This window comes from Camellia sinensis, chromosome 5 (genome assembly GCF_055761805.1).
Source record: "Camellia sinensis isolate YWXY chromosome 5, ASM5576180v1, whole genome shotgun sequence".
NCBI classification, from domain to species: Eukaryota; Viridiplantae; Streptophyta; class Magnoliopsida; order Ericales; family Theaceae; genus Camellia; species Camellia sinensis.
In genome coordinates this window covers 177,429,308-177,448,600 of record NC_138965.1, presented here as the reverse complement: position 1 = coordinate 177,448,600, position 19,293 = coordinate 177,429,308, and the positions used below count along the sequence as shown (strand labels likewise).

The following is a 19,293-nucleotide window of genomic DNA, read 5'->3' as shown; positions in this document are numbered from 1 at the left end:
TGTTTTGCTTACTTCTTAGTTAGCATTCGGTTTTGTACTTAGTTAATTTGTTAATTAATTAAGTCTTGTAATAATTAGTTGTAGCTAATTATTCATTCGGTTATGTAATAATTAATTAGCTTGTTAGTTAGTTAATTAGTTGGAATGTATTATTTATTTGGACTCTCCGTCGAGAGGGCCAATTTTGTAATAAGTGTGCGTGCGTATGTGCATGACTTCCAACCCCCACGTCTTTCTCCCTTTTACTTACCTGCTTTCGTTGGTTAGTTTTAGGGCATATTTCAATTAGCATACTTATGCTTTGCATGTTTGTATCTATTCATTTGTCTAGCATACTTATGCTTTGCATGCGTGCATCCATTCATCTATCTTGCATGCACCGGGCTCGGCGCATCATACTAATTGCATCGTATTTCAAATTTCAAAGTTGAATGCATGTATCAAGTTGCATCTCACATGCCATTTTAGAACAGCCGAACCTATTCCTAGTTGCATCTTGCATGTGTTGCATTAGCCATCTTAACATGAACTAGGATCATGCATGATTACTAACTAGTTTTTGTTTTTGCTCGGAGTACACTGTGAGCGTTTACACTTTAGCATGCTGCATGTGTGTTACTGCTTGCCATGAAAGCATGCTTGCCATGAGGCTAATTGCTTATGTGATTAACTGCCTGAATGCCTATGGGTGAAGGCTGGATTACTTGAATTTGAACAATTCATCAAATCCGCATTTTAGCCTACTTACGAGTAGCAAACTTCAAACCATTTTTCAAACAAACGGATATGCAATGCTTTGTTCCAAATTAGGCGATCTAGTCTATACTTATTTTGCTGTGCGCATCACATAGTAATTCTAGCTAATTAATCGGAATAAGAACGCATGTGTTTTCAAAAACTCGATATCATGTTTAGCAGTGATCGATCTTTGATCGGGCAAGCGGGGGTGCTCATAGCTGACCTTCCCCAATCGTACTCAAGTTCTTGGGCCGAGGCAACTTTGGTGATGACGGACACGTGGCCTTCGGCACGAGTCAGGATTTCCTAAATTCTCCCAAGATAAAATATTTAGGTGGCGACTCTGTATCTGGCAAAGTAGTCCATGTTTGGCACTTCTTTCTTAAAAATCAGTTTTCCAAAACAATTTGTCGGATTTGAACTCTTTTGTGATTTATCAATCTCACATTGCGCATTGTGAGATCAAATTAAGAACCGTGACAAATTGAGTCCGAACTGTGGAAAAGCATTAAGCCTCCTCCCGGGGCGCGTCCACAGTTTCTGGCGATTCTGCTAGGGATTTAGAGAGCCTGACTCGAACTCATGATCATTTTATTAATAAATTATCAAATTAATTAATATCTTTTAATAATGTTAAAATTTTATTTCAATTAATAATTCAGATAATTTCATTATTGTATAGGTGAACAATTAAAAATTTCACTTTTTAATTAATTATAATAAAAAGATATTTATAATTTTTTAAATTATAGGAACAATTTATATTTTAAGTAAATTTTATAGATATATTTATAATTTATCCAAATTGAATAATTACTCGAATATCGGAGCACAATGTGCAACGCGTGTGGTTTCTTAAAAGATAGCACTAAAGCAACCGTCAAAGGACCATTGAAAGTTAGAGAGAGACAGAGAGAAATTATTTTTTATTTTGTATTTTTTTAATGAGCTGTTTTTTTGAAGGGGGTTCGGTTTCATTGGAGGGGCGACTGCCTTTAAAACCGCGGTTTGTTGCCTTGTCTGGTGACCGACCTCTTCAATATCTTGGGCCAATTTCAGAACGTCGCGAAAAGTTAAATTTTGATTTTTAATTTATTTTAAGTTATATTATTATTTTTTATATACTGTTTTTAAAAAAAAATTAAAAAGTTTCCAAGACAATGCGCCATTGATTCTTGATGATGATACCCATTCTTATTTATATTAAATAGTGGTCACTCGTGCGATGCACAAAATTTTAGAAAGTTAATAATTACTAAAAAAAAATTTGCTATCTGCTTATATTTCTTAATATTTTTATTTGGTTTGTGTATATAAATCTTACTTCACATCGTTAAAAATATTTAATATTTCACATTATTGAAAATTTTAAAAAAAGTATCATACATTAGTAAATCATCACATATATAATAGCTAATTTATCTAAGAATTACTTTAGATAACCAAAAGTAGAGTAACAAAGACATATTATAATTAATCAAAATGACTAATATATTAAATAAAAATAACACTAATTTTGCTTAATCAATAGTAGATATTACATTAATCATCTCATTTAATATAATAAATTAAAATAAAATTAATTTTAATTCCCATTATATTTAGTTAGTGGTTAAAATTTTTTACATGCTATTTGTTTTTTCGTTATATTGATTCATTAAACACAAATAGGTTTGGAATGATTATAAAAAAAAATTTAAAAAAAATGTTTGAAAATGCATTATACTTGAATTGACAAACATAAAGAATATAAATATTTAAATTATTCAAAAAAAAAATTAACATTTTAAATATGAGATATCTTCCATTTGCTCAAACTCTGAATCTAAATAAATAAATAAATAATTTAAACAAAGAAGAAATTTGTGGTTTAGTTCTCAAAGGAAATGAGTTACTAAAAATAAATTTAATCATGAATTATTTCAATAAGATAATCAACAATAAAAAATCAACTGATGAATACATTTAAAGTATAACCCATATCCAATAAATCTTGATGTGTTCTTCATTTTCAATCTAATATCTACACCAAAAAAAAATTAAACACAAATAATCAATAAGTGAGAGAGTTACAAATTGATAATAGCAGTGCTTTTATAAATATAAAAAAAGAATAAAATCTCAATTAAATGACACATTATTAACAAAAAGAAAGAAATAAGGAAAAATACAGATTGTAACAAAAAAAAATTAAAAAAAAAAAATCCATTTATATGAACTCACTTTCTTACAAATTCAAAAACTCATGCAAGTCAGAAATGGCTCAATGTTGATTGTTTTTCCCCCAATTTTCTGTTCATGGTTTCTTTTGCATGAACTTGTTTTTATATTAAAAATATTATGTTTAAACAAAAAGATATATATGGAATTCTATCATGTTAAAAATTTGTATGGATAAGTAATTGATGATTTTGAAAGATAAAATATTAAATTCCACTTAAAGATAAGCTTTAAAAAGTTTAAGTTGAAATATATAGAAATTCTATAACAAACTAACAAAAGATAAATATAGATCGTTAAAAAAATTATCATCTTTTTGGGATATTTATATCCCAATCTTATTCTTTTTTTATTTAAATATTTTGTTATCTTTTATTTGAATTTTCATTAAATAGTTATATTTTTATTTTTGTATATTTTTTCATCTATATTTATTTGTTATTCATATATACATAATTACCTTTTTATTTTAAAAATCATTTGACTCGTAATATTTTTTTATTTAAATTTTTTTAATTGTTCATATATAAATAGTTAACTTTTTATTTTTATAATTAATTGACTCGTAATATTTTTTATTTATTTATTTTTATCTTTTATTTGACTCTTTATATTATTTTGTAGTTGAAATTTGAATAGTTATCTTTCTATTTTATTTATTTTATATTTTTATCTCTACCTGTTTGTTGTTCATATTTAAATATTTATTATTTTATTTAAATATATACAATCCTTTTGGCTTTTGAGATTTAGATAATTGACAAATGATTAAAAATTAGGAAAAGTGGGAGGGAAGACTTGAAAAGTGACACGTAGGAGAGAGAATTCATAAGAATTTAGTATTAAGAGTTTGGAGAATTCTCATATTCCACTACATTTGTTTATATAGATAGATTAACAATGGATTAATTATTATTTATTAAGTAAATTACATTAAATTTTATAATTTTGATATAATTATATTGAGTATCTTTAAATTTTTAATTCACATATTATCAGCCTTATTTTTTATCAATAATTTATAGTTATATAGATAAAAATAATGATCAGCTTGTTTAGTTTGAATTTTCTGAATTCACTTTTTAGAAAATTAAAACTTTTTATTTTCTGTATTTTTTTGTTTTTATTGAATTTTTTTAATATTTTAAGTAATTTTTTTAATTTTTAGATACATCTAACATAAAGACACTTAAAAAATATAATATTTGTGAAAAAATCCATGAAAAATTTACTAAATATAAAAAATATAAAAATTCAGTGTATTTTTTGTATTCTTGTATATTTATTTATTTTTTAAAATATTGTTTTACAATTATCTTACCTTTTAGATACATCTTAGTAATGTGCATCTAAAATTTTTTTTTAAAAAATGTTTAAAATTTTAAAAATATTCACTAAAAATAAAAAGAAATAAAAAATATACAAGAACTAATGCCAGGGGTAGCATTGGAAATGAAACAACAAGGTAAGGAAGAGTGTTTGCAGTAGTGCCTGGAGATTTGCAGAATACTGAGTCAATGGTGTCAAGTATAATCTCTATCTGTGCTCAGAATGCTTATGTACTGATTGATTCTGGCTCTACGCATTCATTTGTCTCGTATGCTTTTTCTCGAAAATTAACTAGACCGTTAGAACCTATGAACTATTTGCTATCTGTTTCTACACCATCTAGGGGTTCTATGATATGTGCTTATATTTATCCGGCATGTGATATTATGAGTGGTGATATAACAATGTACGTTGATTTACTGCCATTGAGCATTGATCATTTTGACTGCATATTGGGTATGGATTGGTTAACGAAGTACTATAAAACTATTGATTGTGTGAATAAGTCTGTTATATTTCGTCCACTTGGGTTACTTGAGTTTGTATTCACTGGGAATGGGGTGGTCCCTTCCCCATACTTGATTTCTGCCATGAAAGTTGCTAAATTAATTAGAAAGGGGTGTAAAGGGTATATGTGTTGTGTTTTGACTGTGGCTTCTGACAATCCAACTGTAGAGAACATTCCTATAGTAAATGAATTTTCTGATGTATTTCCAACTGAATTGCCCGGAGAGTTAATTGATAGGGAAGTTAAGTTTACTATCGATGTTGTACTCGTAACACAACCGATCTCCAAAACCCCATATAGAATGTCAACTTCTGAATTGAAAGAGTTAAAAATTTAGCTCGAAGAACTCTTAGACAAGAAATTTATCCGTCCGAGAACGTCACCTTGGGGTGCTCCAGTGTTTTTTGTCAAAAAGAAAGACGAGTCTTTGAGGCTATGTATTGATTACCATGAGTTGAACAAGGTAACTGTGAAAAATAAATATCCATTGCCCCGAATAGATGATTTATTTGACCAACTTCATGGAGCACAAGTATTCTCCAAAATAGACCTTAGATTCGGGTATCACCAGTTAAAAGTTAAGGCAGAAGATGTATAGAAAACTGCATTCAGAACTAGATACGAACACTATGAATTTTTGGTAATGCCGTTTGGGGTGACTAATGCACCTGCTGCTTTTATGGACCTTATAAACAGGGAGTTTAAAACATATCTGGATGAATTTGTTATTGTATTTATTGACGATATTTTGATTTACTCCAAAAGCAGGGAAAATCATGAGAATCACTTGAAAACTGTGTTACAGACTCTGAGAGAAAAAAACTATATGCAAAATTTTTCAAATGTGAATTTTGGCTTGACAGTGTGGCATTTCTGGGACATGTAATCAACAAGGATGGTATCTCTGTTGATCCACAGAAAGTCGAAGCCATTGTAGATTGGCCAAGACCAACCAATATATCAGAAGTTAGAAGTTTTCTGGGGCTTGCAGGTTATTATCGCAGATTTGTAAAAGATTTTTCAAAACTTGCTATGCCATTGACGCAATTGACACAAAAAAATGCATCGTTTGATTGGAATGATCAACGGGAGTCAGCCTTCCAAGAATTGAAAACTAGACTAGTAACTGCACCAATTCTAACCTTACCTAATGGAACTGATGGGTTTCGGATTTACAATGATGTATCCTACAAAGGTTTGGGTTGTGTGCCAATGCAGAATGGGAAGGTAATTACTTATGCCTCTCGGCAACTCCGTCTTCATGAAAAGAACTACCCGACTTATGATCTTGAACTAGTAGTCGTGGTGTTTGCTTTGAAAATATGGCGTCATTATTTGTATAGAGTAACTTGTGAAGTATATACAGATCATAAAAGCTTAAAATATTTCTTCACTCAAAAGGAGCTGAACATGAGGCAAAGATGATGGCTAGAATTAATCAAGGACTATGACTTGCAAATTATGTACCATCCAAGGAAGGCAAATACCATTGCAGATGCATTGAGCTGAAAATCCATTGGGAATTTGTCATGTTTGCTCACCGATTAGAAAGAATTGCTATATGACTTAGAGAAAAATGAGATTGAGATTGTGATGCATGAACAAGGCAGGATTTTAGCTGCCATTTTCGCTCAACCTACAATCATTGAAGAAATCAAAGAGAAGCAACTTGAAGATGAGTTCCTGAAAAAGATTGTAGATGAACTTGACTCAAAACCAAGGCCCAGGTTTGTACTTGAGAACAATGTGTTGAAATTCCAGAATCGCCTTTGTGTACCGGATTATTCTGATTTAAGGAAAGTCATCATGACTGAAGCTCACAACTCTAAATTTGCCATGCATCCGGGGAATACAAAGATATATCATGACTTGAAACAAAATTTATGGTGGCCTGGAATGAAAAAGTGTATTGCGGACCTTGTAGCTAGATGTTTGCATTACCATCAAGTTAAAGCTGAACATCAACGACTCGCTAGATTACTTCAGTCGTTTTCCAATACCGGAATGGAAGTGGGAGCATATTACTATGGATTTCATTGTTGGATTGACTCGTTCCTCTCGAAGTATGGATTCTATCTGGGTTATTGTTGATCGTTTAACTAAGTCTGCCCATTTTCTACCTGTCAAAACTTTCTATAATGTGGGTAAGTTAGCTAACATTTATGTGAATAGGATTGTGAGGTTACATGGTGTACCAGTATCCATTGTATCTGACAGAGATTCAAAGTTCACGTCAAGGTTTTGGCAGAGTTTGCAACAAGCTTTGGGAACCGAACTGCGGATGAGTAGTGTTTACCATCCACAAACAAACAATCAATCTGAAAGAACCAATCAGACTTTGGAAGATATGCTACGGATGTGTGTGTTGGACTTCCAAGGGAATTGGGAGGCTTACCTTTCTTTAGCCGAGTTTGTATACAATAACAGCTATCATTCAAGTATTGAAATGGTTCCTTATGAAGCTCTGTATGGAAGAAAATGTCGTTCTCCTATCTGTTAGGCTGAGGTAGGTGACAGACCATTGTTAAGGCTAGAACTTGTGCGAGAAACAACGAAAAATGTGAAATTAATTCAACAAAGATTGAAAATTGCAAAAAGTTGCCAAAAGAATTATACAGACATCTGAAGGCGAGATAGAGAATATGAAGTCGGAGATCATATGTTCATAAAAGTGACCCCAATGAAAGGCCAGACACGGTTTGGTGTTAAGGGCAAGTTAGCATCGAGATATGTTGGGCCATATGAGATTCTGGAGAAAATTAATCCGGTGACGTATTAAGTAACCTTACCGCTGGTCATAGAGCATATGCATAATGTCTTTCATGTTTCAATGTTATGGGATTACTTACAAGATCTGCACCATATTATTGAGCTGACACATGTGCTTTTAAAGGATGACAACATGTACAAAGAAAGGCTAATACAGATTGTGAATCGCCGAATTAAAAAACTAAGGAGAAAGGAAATATCGTTGGTAAAAGTTGATTGGCAAAACCACGGAAGGACCTATGTAACTTGGGAAATTGAGGAAGATATGATGAGAAGATATCCTGAATTGTTTCCTTTGAATCCATTATTCTTCCAAGATGAAGATAATACGAGTTTGGAGGACCAAACTCTTTAAGGGAGAAAGGCTGTAACAATCCTGACATGTGATTAATTGATAAACCATGATTACGCCATGATTTAGTATGTCTAATGAGTAATTACAGTAGAATTTTGCATTAATTACATGTGTATTGCATTACTTGTACTTCTATCTGTTACTCGTAGGAATATCTATTTGAGTTTCCATTCTGTTCGGCAAGTCAAAGGTCTTATCGGCATCCGATCATGAAATTGACTTAAGTTACGTCTTATTCGGAATTTTTAGAATTTTATGGTAGGTTGAATTGAAATTTGATTCAGAACGAAACTATTAGATTAAATTCAATTAGACTTAAGCTTAATCTTTTATATTTTTATCATATTTAATTACCTAGCTAATATAGGGATTAATGAACCCCACTACCTCATTCTAGACTTCTTCATTTCCTCATCTTTGAGCCTATTCAAACAAAGCGCGAGAGAGAGAAAGTAAGATAAGGAAGAAGTTAAGATCAAAGCTAGTAGAAGGGAGAATTACTAGGAATAATTGGAGAATTGATGAGAATTGGGAGGTGATCTTCTACACTTGTGCAATTAAGGCTCTAGGCAACAATTCTAGTCTTTGGCTTTGTAATGTAGTTGATTACTGCATGGAAGAAGTGAATTAGGTGAATTCATATGGGAATTGAGCTAGAATTGAAGAAAGTTAAGCCATTCCATACATGCATGCATATATCATAACATCTTGAGTTTGAAATCAAAGAATTACCACATCCATGTGTCTATCTTGACTTGGTGTTGAGAATTCATCACATTTCTTACCATTTGACTTTAATTAATCCTGTTTTGAAAAGCCTTAGTTCAAGCAATTTACATGCATGTCGTATTCACATTATGTTTTCATAATTCAAGTTTGAGTTTGCTCAATTGTCGAGCTTATGGGCCTTGATTTCATGAAATGATCCTTAATTCTCAATATTTTTCAAGTTTAGACATGTTTCCTAAAGTTTTTGGCCCAAAGGAACAAGATTTGTGGGTTTGAATTTGAGTTTTGAAGCTTGAAGGCAAATCTAGAAATTTCAGATTCTGCTTTTTCGCTCGAGCGACGCATTCTTCACTCAAGCGACCACTCTGAGAACTTATACTTCCGCTCGAGCGACCAGAAGTCCGCTCGAACGTGAAATGAATGCTTCCAGAAGTTCACATGTTTTGCAGACTGCTCGATCGACAAGAGTTGCGCTCGACCGAGGACTTGAGTCTCAAGCTCGAACGACCGTCAAGCGACCATCAAGTGTGAAAATCACACAACCAGTACTTTTTTCGAAGTTTACAGATCGCTCGAGCGAAAGAAGTTGCGCTCGAGCGACCACTCACATTTTTCATGTCCACTCGAGCGACCACTCACATTTTTCATGTCCGTTCGAGCGAAGGGACCTTTGCTTCCAACATTTGTGACCAAGTGTTTTCAAATGCATTTTTCCATCCTCATTACATCCTAGGCATTCTTAGGCCAAGATTAAGGCACAATAATGAGAATAAAGGTAGAAACACACCAAGATAAAAAAAAGAACTAAGTAATGTTTCCAGGTGTGTAAGTCAGTACGTACTCGTTCTGTATCTGTGTAGGTCACGTGCCACAGGTTATCTGATCTACCTACTCTGTCTGTTTGCTTTGGAGCATCTGTGAGTAATAACTTAGTAAAGTTATGTTCAAGTTTATTTATTTTTTGTATGATGTAATAAGACCTGTTTTATGAACTGCTATATGGAGTGCTATTTGTGAATCATGAATGAATGCCCATTTTTCTGAAATGTATAGTGGCATCCATAGTTCGCGTGGCCCTTGCCTAAAGGTAACAATACCGTAACTGATATGCACGTGGCCCTCGCCCAAGGGTAATAATACTGTGGCCTATAGTTCATGTGGCCCTTGCCCGGAGGTAACAATACTGAGACCTATATTCACATGGTCCTCGCCTAGGGGTAACAATACCATGGCTACTTGCGCACAAGAGATAGACCTTTATGGTCGTCAGTATCAACTATACATGTGGGTCTCAGGACCAAGTTGATATGATAACTAATAGGTGTATCACGTATGATCTTATGCAAAATCTGAATATGAATATGAATAGAAATATGAACATGCATATGAATCTAATTCTGATTTGAAATCTGAATATGGATAAGACTCTGTTTCTGATATAAATTCTAATTTGTAACTCTGAGATGGACATCATTCATTAAACTCTTTACCTTGTTATTATTCACTGGGCTTCTACTCACCCTATTATTTATGTATGTAGGTGATCAGGCGCGTGGCCAAGCTCAGTGACGACCGCTGGAGAGTTCTTGTCAGCCAACCTTTGTGCCTCCCGATAAGGTTCCATACGTCTTTGTTCATGTTTTGTGAATGTAAAGGCTTGGTTTTCTTTGGGTTATGGACAATTTTCTGTTATTTGTACATTGGGCTAAGACCTTTTTTGGCTATATCTATTATGTATGTGACATGAGACTACTGCAAATGACGTCACATATATGTGTATAAAGTTTAAAAATTCTGTCCTATATGTGTCTCCACAACTCAATGGACTATGTATGTTTCTATATTTGTTTCTGCAGTCCCTAATTATAAGATTTTCTATTCAGGGGTCTTTAGGAATCCAAGGATTACTGGCCGGTTACGACGCTAAATCCATAGGGGCGGGTTTGGGTCGTGACAGATATTCAATTCCTACTAGAATTAGATCAAAGAGTTCAGGCAAGGCTGATGGAAATTCTTGCCCTAATCTTGATTTTAGGTTTGTAAATGGAAATGGGTTTTCTTTGGATGAAATTACAGAGATGGTTTCTGCCGTTAAGGTGTTAGAAGAATGGTTTGTGAAGATGGAGAAGATGAAGATTGAGAAGGGTCAATTGTGTTTTTCCACAATGTGGTTCAAGGGCATTATGGTCAATTCGACTGCCAAGTTAGCATCGTTCATACTCTTTTAACGAGAAGGGAGAATCTGTGTATTATTTTCAAAAGTAGGGGAAGTTAGTGTAATTTTTGAAACTACAGGGGAGGTACCTGTAATTAAGGTAAACCTTAGGAAAGGTCAGTGAATTTATCCTTTTTGTTGTTGTTGTAGTTGTTGTTGATCTTCATCATCATAAAATAGATTGCAACAGATGGAGAGAGAGAGAGAGAGAGAGAGAGAGAGAGAGAGAGAGAGACTCTCACCTCATTTGATGGTGCCACCAAGGCAGACGACCCTTTTATAAGGTCTCTCACATTCTCATTTTAGTCTGTAAAACCCTAGAGAGAGCAAAAATTGAGCTTTGAAGAAAGGATTTCACCATATTGATCAAGATTGTGCATCTCTTGAATATAATTTTTTAGCTTGATTCTTATTTATCATCGATCGCTAAATCACTGAATCTCTATGTATATATATTTTTGTATATTTTGTGCAGACTATAAGATCAAAATTTGAATAGATGTTTGATTGCTCTGCAAAATTTGTAGAGATAAAAATTATACAGATGAAAATTTGTACAAATAAAAATATTGAACAGATAAAAAATTGAACAAGTAAATTTTGAAAAGATAGAAAATTTGCACAAATAAAATTTGGATGTAAAATTTGTAATTGGACAGGTAAAATTTGGACAGATAGAAAATATGTATAGAAAAATTTGAACAAATAGAAAATTTACACAAAAAATGAACAGATAGATAAAAAAAAAACTTTGAACAGATAGACAAAAAAATTTCAATAGATGGACAAAAATTTTTTTTTGAAGAGATAGTCAATGAAAAGTCAAACAGATAAAAAAGTTAAGGAGTAAAATTGGAAACAAAATGTCCTCTAAGATTTTTCATCAAATTATTTCACAAATTGTAGATTTCTCACTAACCAAAAAAAAATCGGTGAACCTAATACTATACACAATTGCTAGAATGGATTTTTTATCAATTTTTTAAACTATAAATCACTGAGATGTGTTTGATTGTTTTTTAATAATAGTTTAATTTTATAATTTTTTTAATAATTTTTTGACCACTTAAATTTTTTTTTAAATAACTTTTATAAACAAAAAAACAAATTTCCAAACTCACCCTTTAAATTAATATGAAAAAATTACAATTCAATGCATGTTTTCGGGGTAAATTTTAAATCAATTATAAAATTTATTAACTTTAATAATTGAATTTATAATTTTTTATTTTGGCCTTATAATTGATTGACAATTTCCCGTATTATTGATTGACAATTTCCCGTATTTATAATGTGAAGTGACAGGTAATGGTAGTGATAATTCATATATTCAAATTTTATAATTTTTTTTCCATCTAATCAATAATTAATTTTTGTCAGACATGAAGATGGACCAGTACGACTGACTTGTGGGGGAGAATCCGAGTTCGGATCATCTGTCGTAGTTGCCTGTCGTGATCCCTGCGGTGCCTCAAAACGCTGTCGTTTTGGGGCCAAAAAAAAAAACGAAAGAAAGAAAGAAGAAATAGAGAAGGAAAGAAAGAAGAGACAAGAGAGAAGGTTTGGTTGGGTTTCTTCTTATCAATGGCTTTCATGGAAGTAGAAATCTTCCAATTCTTCTCATTGGCTTTATCTAGCTCTATCTACTGTTGTCCAGTGTCCCCTCTGCAAATCATTCAAATTAAAACAAAGATGAAAATTTTGTAAGAAATCAAAAAAATCAATCCTGTTTGGTTGATGTAATGATAATAGATCAAATTAAAATTTTGGGTTTGAATTTCCCATATTGAGAGCAAACTCTCTTGGATCCAATCAATTTTTTTTTTTTTTTTTTTTTTGAGTTTCTCATTTTTCAGAGACCAAAATAAGAAATTTTCCCTTTCATGTGACTTAGTTTTCTCCAAATCCAAACACAGTGAACAGAAAATAAACAGCAAAATCCCATCTCCAATTAATAAACCCATAATTTGTAGAGCAAAAAGAATTAGACTTTCCCAAACATAAATAGAATTTTCAGTGATTAAACAAAAAAATTCTTGAAAAATTCAACTTTCCCATAAAAAAAAAAAGAAAAATATAAAATAGGGTTCTCAAATTCAAAAGAAGAGAGAGAGTGAGAGAGAGAATGAGACAAACCTGTACATGAAGTTTTGATCTGCAAACTTTACAAACTCCATTGTTAAAGAGGAAAAAAAACTTTTGATCCTCCTCCTCTGCTCTTCCTCTACCTCTTCTCTTTCTCCTTCTCCGATGTGGCCAGATCGCAGCTTATCATTGGGCCGGCGAAGCCATCTCCGACGTCTTCTCTTCTTCTTCTTCTTTTTCCTCCTCCTCTATTCCTCCTTCTCCTCTGTTTTTCTCGCCTCTTTGTATTTTAGGGTTTGGTTCTCAAATGTTTGAGAGACAAAAGAAAGGAAAAAACATTAAAAATAATAATAAAAAAAAAGGTGCCAAAACGAGAACAATTGCAGGAAAGTATGGCAGATGATCCGGACTTGAGAATGCCACTCCCACAGAAAAAAAAATTATTGATTATCTTGGGAGACATGTGATCATATTCGGATCAATTATAATTTTTTTATATTTTTTTATGTTTTTAATAATTTAATAAAAATTATAAATTTCATTTATTTTATTAATCACAATACATATATAACTGACGTAACACGACTCTTGTATCAACTAATAACTTCTTCTCCCACAGCCTCTATGCTCCACATATACATATAACCACAATAATGCTATATTTATTAATATTATATATATATATATATATATATTTAAGGCCTTATTTATCATAACTTAAGAAAGTTAAAATGTTAAAAAGTCATCATTTTGTTTAAGTTACATCATCTTATTTAAATCACATCACCTCTCTACTACATCACTTTAAACTCAACTTATACACAATTGATATTTCATAAAAAGTCAAAAAATATACTTATTTAAATCATCTCAAACCATTCCTTAATTTTATTTTGTTAGTGGCACAACTAAAGTTGGTGGATATTAATATATTGAAAAGGAAAACACATCATATGCATCATATAAGTAATATATATATATATATATATATTTAATTTTGAGTCATAAATATAAAAAAAAATCATAATTAAGTACAATATAAGACATAACTAAATAATTTATGAGTCATAGCTAAAATAATATCATAATTAAAAAAGAAAATAATCATAACTAATGAATAAAATGACATAATTAGAAATACATATAATATACTATTTTTAAAAAAGATGTATATTAAAATTTCTTATTAAAAAATAATATAATTGTTGGATTTTAATGGTTTCTATGTAGGATCTGACAATTTTGGCGGTGTCATATGCAAACAATAAAGAAAATAAATATTAAAAAAATGATAAATACAAATATTATGAAGGCTGTCCCATTTTAATTGGATAAATGATTTCCATCATCACAACAAATAGATATGTATAGTAAAACTCATAATCAAATAAACTTTGGTTGGTTCTAAACTTTTTGAATTGGGAACTCATCTTTATTAATCGAACCAACACAACTCAAATATGAAAAAATTAAAATAATTTAAAGAGAAAAGTGGAATATCTTTATGTTATTCAAATCTTTGAATGTCATGTTAATTGATTAAGTCTTAAATACGTAATCGAAACTCTCACAAATATACTATACACACTCTCACAAAATCATATAGATATATAAAAGGAACGGAATTTCAAATCTACCCTATCTCTTAATTAACACATGTGTTTTGATAATAATTACATGATTTTTTATACATAGATAGTTTTCAATCTATAATCCTTATTGTAAATTCTAATCAGCTTGTTTCATTTGAGTTTTTAAAATTTACTTTTCAAAAAAATTATATTTTATATTTTTCGTATTTTTTATTTTCATTGATTTTTTTAATATTTAAAACAATTTTTAAAATTTTTAGATACAACTAATATAAATACACTTAAAAAGTACAATATTTGTAAAAAAATATTTAAAAAATTCTCTAAATACCAAAGATATTTTTTTAAAAAATCCTATAATTTAATACATTTTTTGTATTCTTGTATATTTATTAATTTTTTAAAATATTTTTTTACAAATACATTACTACATCTAAGTAAGGTATATCTACTAAAGTAAAAAAATTACCTAAAATTTTAAAAATTTCACTTAAAAAAAATACAATTTCTAAAAAATTAAAATTAAACATAGTGAATATCTTCCCATCATGAGGAAAGTTACAATCTCCCATAAGACCACTTTAATGAATAGTTTGTAGTTCACCTTAGTTTCCTAGATTTTATTAATTAAAAATATAATATCTATATATATATATAATATAATTATTAAACACAAAGTTCCACAATAATTTTAAAATTTTATTAATATTCATTATAAAACAAAGTTTTAGGGAAAATTTTTTTTTTGTTATAGTTAAATTGTTATAGTCTAAATTCTAAAATACCTATAAGGTTAGCATAATAATAAGCAGAAATAGATTGATTGAAATTATATACAATATATAATTATTTGTCTATGCACTTGTTTGGAAAGTTGGGTTGGGGTGAGTTGGGGTTAAAATAGTCATAAAAAAAATAGATTAAAAAATGTCACATCTAAATCATAATCATTTTATTTTTTCTCTCACAAAAGTTAAAAAAATCAATTAGGCATTTTAGCCAAAAGTCAAAAAAAGACAAAAAATTAAAAAAAAACAAAAAAGTCAAACGTGACATTTTTTCTCTCAAAAAAATTAAAAAAAATAAAAAAATAAAAAAACAAAAAACTAACTCACATCTTAAACAAACTCATATATAGTTGGAGTTAGTAGGAGAGTAGTTCCATGATCTTCTTCTTCTTCTTCTTCTTTTTCAATCAATAAAATATTAATTAAATTGTGATCTAGTTGAATTTGTATCTTTTAATAATCTGGAATTGAATCGTAATTTTTTCAAAAATTGAATCAACCCAATCTACGAAAGTTGAATTAATTCAATTTAGGAACATTTGGATTGTTTGTCCACCCTTAATTACAATAAATATTGATTATAATAACAACACAACATAAACATTTGAATTGTTTGAGAGAAATTTTTTCTCTAAAAAAAATTAAAAAAAGTAAAAAAATAAAAAAACTAACTCACATCCCAAACCAACTCTATATAGTTGGAGTTAGCAAGAGAGTAGTTCCATGATCTAATTTTTTTTTTTTCCAATCAATAAAATATTAATTAAATTGTGATCTAGTTGAATTTGTATCTTTTAATAATCTAGAATTGAATCGTGATCTTTTCAAAAATTGAATCAACCCAATCTACGAAAGTTGAATTAATTCAATTTAGTAACATTTGAATTGTTTGTCCACCCTTAATTAGAATAAATATTGATTATAACAACAACACAACATAAACGTTTTTAAAAAAAATACAAAAACAATTCCAAAGTTTGACAATTTATAACAAATTAAACTCTGACCTTTTTAATTGTTTCAATTTAAATTATGAACTTCTAAAATGATATCTATTTTAGCTATCCATTTGTATCTATTAATTATAACCAATGGATCGTGTGTAATTTAGACAATTTAATTATTTATTTTTCTTTATGACTGATGACAATTACTTCTCATTCTTAACATCATCCGTCACCACCCCTCCTCTTCCTCAATTCCTTGTCATCCCTTCATCACTTTTAATTCATCGTTACACCTCCTCTTTTTAGTTCATTTCTTTTGATTTTTGCCCAATATATAGTCACCATCGCCATCCAACTCCACCGACAAAAATGATTAAATTATTTAAATTACTCTCATTCTTTTAATTAACAAATAGTTAGAATTAATAATATTTTAAAAAATTAAAACTTTAAATTCAAATAATTAAAAAATTAAAATTTAATTTATTACTAGAATTAAATCCTATTTTTGTGTAAATTTTCTAAAATTTATCATTAACTGGCAACGATATTTGCTTGTGGTATCTATCTTTAGCAATAATATGAACTTAGACTTAATTATTTAGAAATTATTTATAATTATCATTTTATAGTTCAGATTTATTCTATATATGGAATCTACCTTACACAAATTTAATTTTCATCACACAATCACCAATTCAGAAAAATCTAAGTGGATAATGAGTCTGGGTTTCCAAATTTATTGTATCTTTAAGCTGCGTTTAGTTGAAGGATTTGATGAGAGAAATAGAAAGTGAAAGGGAAATAGAAAGAAAAAGAGAAATAATTAATATTATTCGAATTCTAAGTTATGTTCGTTGAGTTGAGAAGTGGAGAAAGAAAAATAGACTAAGTGAACCCAAAAGATAAAAAATGGAATTGTATTTCTCTATCACTTTTTTTCCCTATGTTTTTTATTATAACCAAATAAATAATAATATGGCATTTCCTTTTTCTTACCCTCTCTATTTTACTTTTTTGTTTTTTTATTATCAAATCCTTCAACCAAATGTAGTCTTAGGGGTGTTTTGGGAAGATGGAAATAAACATTTTTTTTTTTTTGGCGGTTTGGTTTTTTCACAAATACATTTGGAAAAATGCTCAATAAGCAGTTTTTTTTTTGCTTTTTTAAAAATTATTATAATATGATATCACATTATTTGTAAAAATTATAAAATTTCCATATATTACCCTCGTGCATATTTTTGAAATTATCATTTTACCATTCACTAACATTTTCTAAATGCAATGAAGTGAGGATATTTTGATAATTTTACTAATTGACTTAGGCCTCGTTTGGGAACAGGCTAATTTGGTAACTTTGTGGTTATTTGGCTAAAATATGAGTTAAAAAAAATTTGGGAAGAAGATTTGTGGCTAAAATAGCCACAAAAAACAAAATAGGCTATTTTAGCCACAACAAATAAAACATCACATCTAACCCATAATCATTACACTCTTCTCTCACAAAAAAAGTCAAAAAATTAAAAAGCCCTTCCAAAATCAAGCTTTTTAGCCCAAGCTAAAATAGCCAAAAAAGTCAAAAAGCCAACCCACTTCCCAAACCAACCCTTAATATGTTTGAAATGACTTTTTAACTTTTTACGAAAAGATGTGCAAAAAGTAGAGAAAAAAAGAGAATCTTTAACTTTTTGGTATTAGTTGTTGACTTTTTGACTAAATAGGCTGGTTCCCAATCAAGGCCTTATTTCTATCTTGCCAAATGTAATTTTGCTTTAAAAAAAAATTGATTTTTTCACTTTTTATAAGTAAAAAACTAGCTTATTTCTAACTTTTCAAAATGTCGCTAAGTGTAGAGTATAATATTCCATGTTAGTTTGATAAAAAAAATGTTTGGTAGCTCGAAAAACTTCCTCCCGAATCCCCCGAATCACTGAAACGACGTCGTTTCAGTTTTGAAATTTTTTTTTCTTGAAATTGAGGGAGAGAGGAGAAACAGAGGAGAGGAGAGAGGGAGAAAGAGAGAGGAGGAGAGGAGAGAAGGGAAACAGATCGCAGCTCGTCGATCGCAGGAGAAGGGAGAAAGAGAGAGGAGGAGAGTGTGACGGTGGATGTCGATCGCAGATCACAGCTCGTTGCTCGTGGCAGCTCGTCGGCCAATCGCCTCCGCCTCGCCTCCGTCTCTGCCTCTGCCTCTGCCTCCGCCCGGTTGAATGTGCCCCCTCTAGTCTTTCGTCTTCTTCTTCCTTCTCTTCTTCCTTCTTCTTCTTCTTCTTCTTCTTCTTCTTCTCTTGATTCGGGGGATTCAGGGACTCCGGATTCGAGCTTCCTAGTACGTCTCTAGTTTGATATGAGGGAACATGTGGGTGAATTTGTTAGCAAGACCTGTCAGTTGAATAAGGGAAGTAGACTTCTGTTTTTGTATTTACGAGCATGTGGTGTTCATGGTTTTTTGTTGCCGTTTTTCTGCGCCGCTCTCGTCCTCCATTACTATAGATAATTATTAATTTCGGACCACGAATAGGTAATATTTTATAATGTTATAGGTAATATTTTATAATGTTATAATTAATAAAAATAATTAATTATTAATTTCGGACCACGAATAGGTAATATTTTATAATGTTATAATTAATAAAAATAATAAATAAATAAAATATTTTGTTAAGTGATTAAAAAATATAATAAATATATTAAATATTTGATTGGTTAAAAAATACAAATATATGATATTCTGAAAACATTAAATAATTTCTCATTACTACTACGTGTCAAAAATGAAGAAAAAAACCCAGCAAACAAAATTACAAATTGCTTAAAATTTTAAATTTACCACTTAAATTTAAAGTTGTTATTATGGACCACATTAGTCTTTGTTTATAAATTCTGAGCAGCTTATTTATTTATTTTTATTTTTAAATTATAAAATTCAATTTGAACATATGGAGGTTCTCTTAGACATATTTTAGTGGTTTGAACCATTTAATTTAGGAAAAATTACTTTCCAATAGTACTATC

General features: G+C 30.2%; 1 protein-coding gene and 1 long non-coding RNA gene across 3 annotated transcripts in view; one reads left to right on the top strand and one right to left on the bottom strand.

The window, feature by feature from the left end:
- The window catches only part of LOC114283083 (methylesterase 10-like), a 297,358-nt gene that overhangs the window by 74,573 nt on the left and 203,492 nt on the right, over positions 1-19,293 (top strand). The window lies entirely within an intron of this gene.
- On the bottom strand, positions 12,176-13,556 carry LOC145790281 (uncharacterized). The gene is made up of 2 exons (XR_014328962.1): positions 13,000-13,556; positions 12,176-12,528 (listed from the first exon to the last, which is right to left on the bottom strand). It is a non-coding gene; the product is annotated as an uncharacterized LOC145790281 (long non-coding RNA).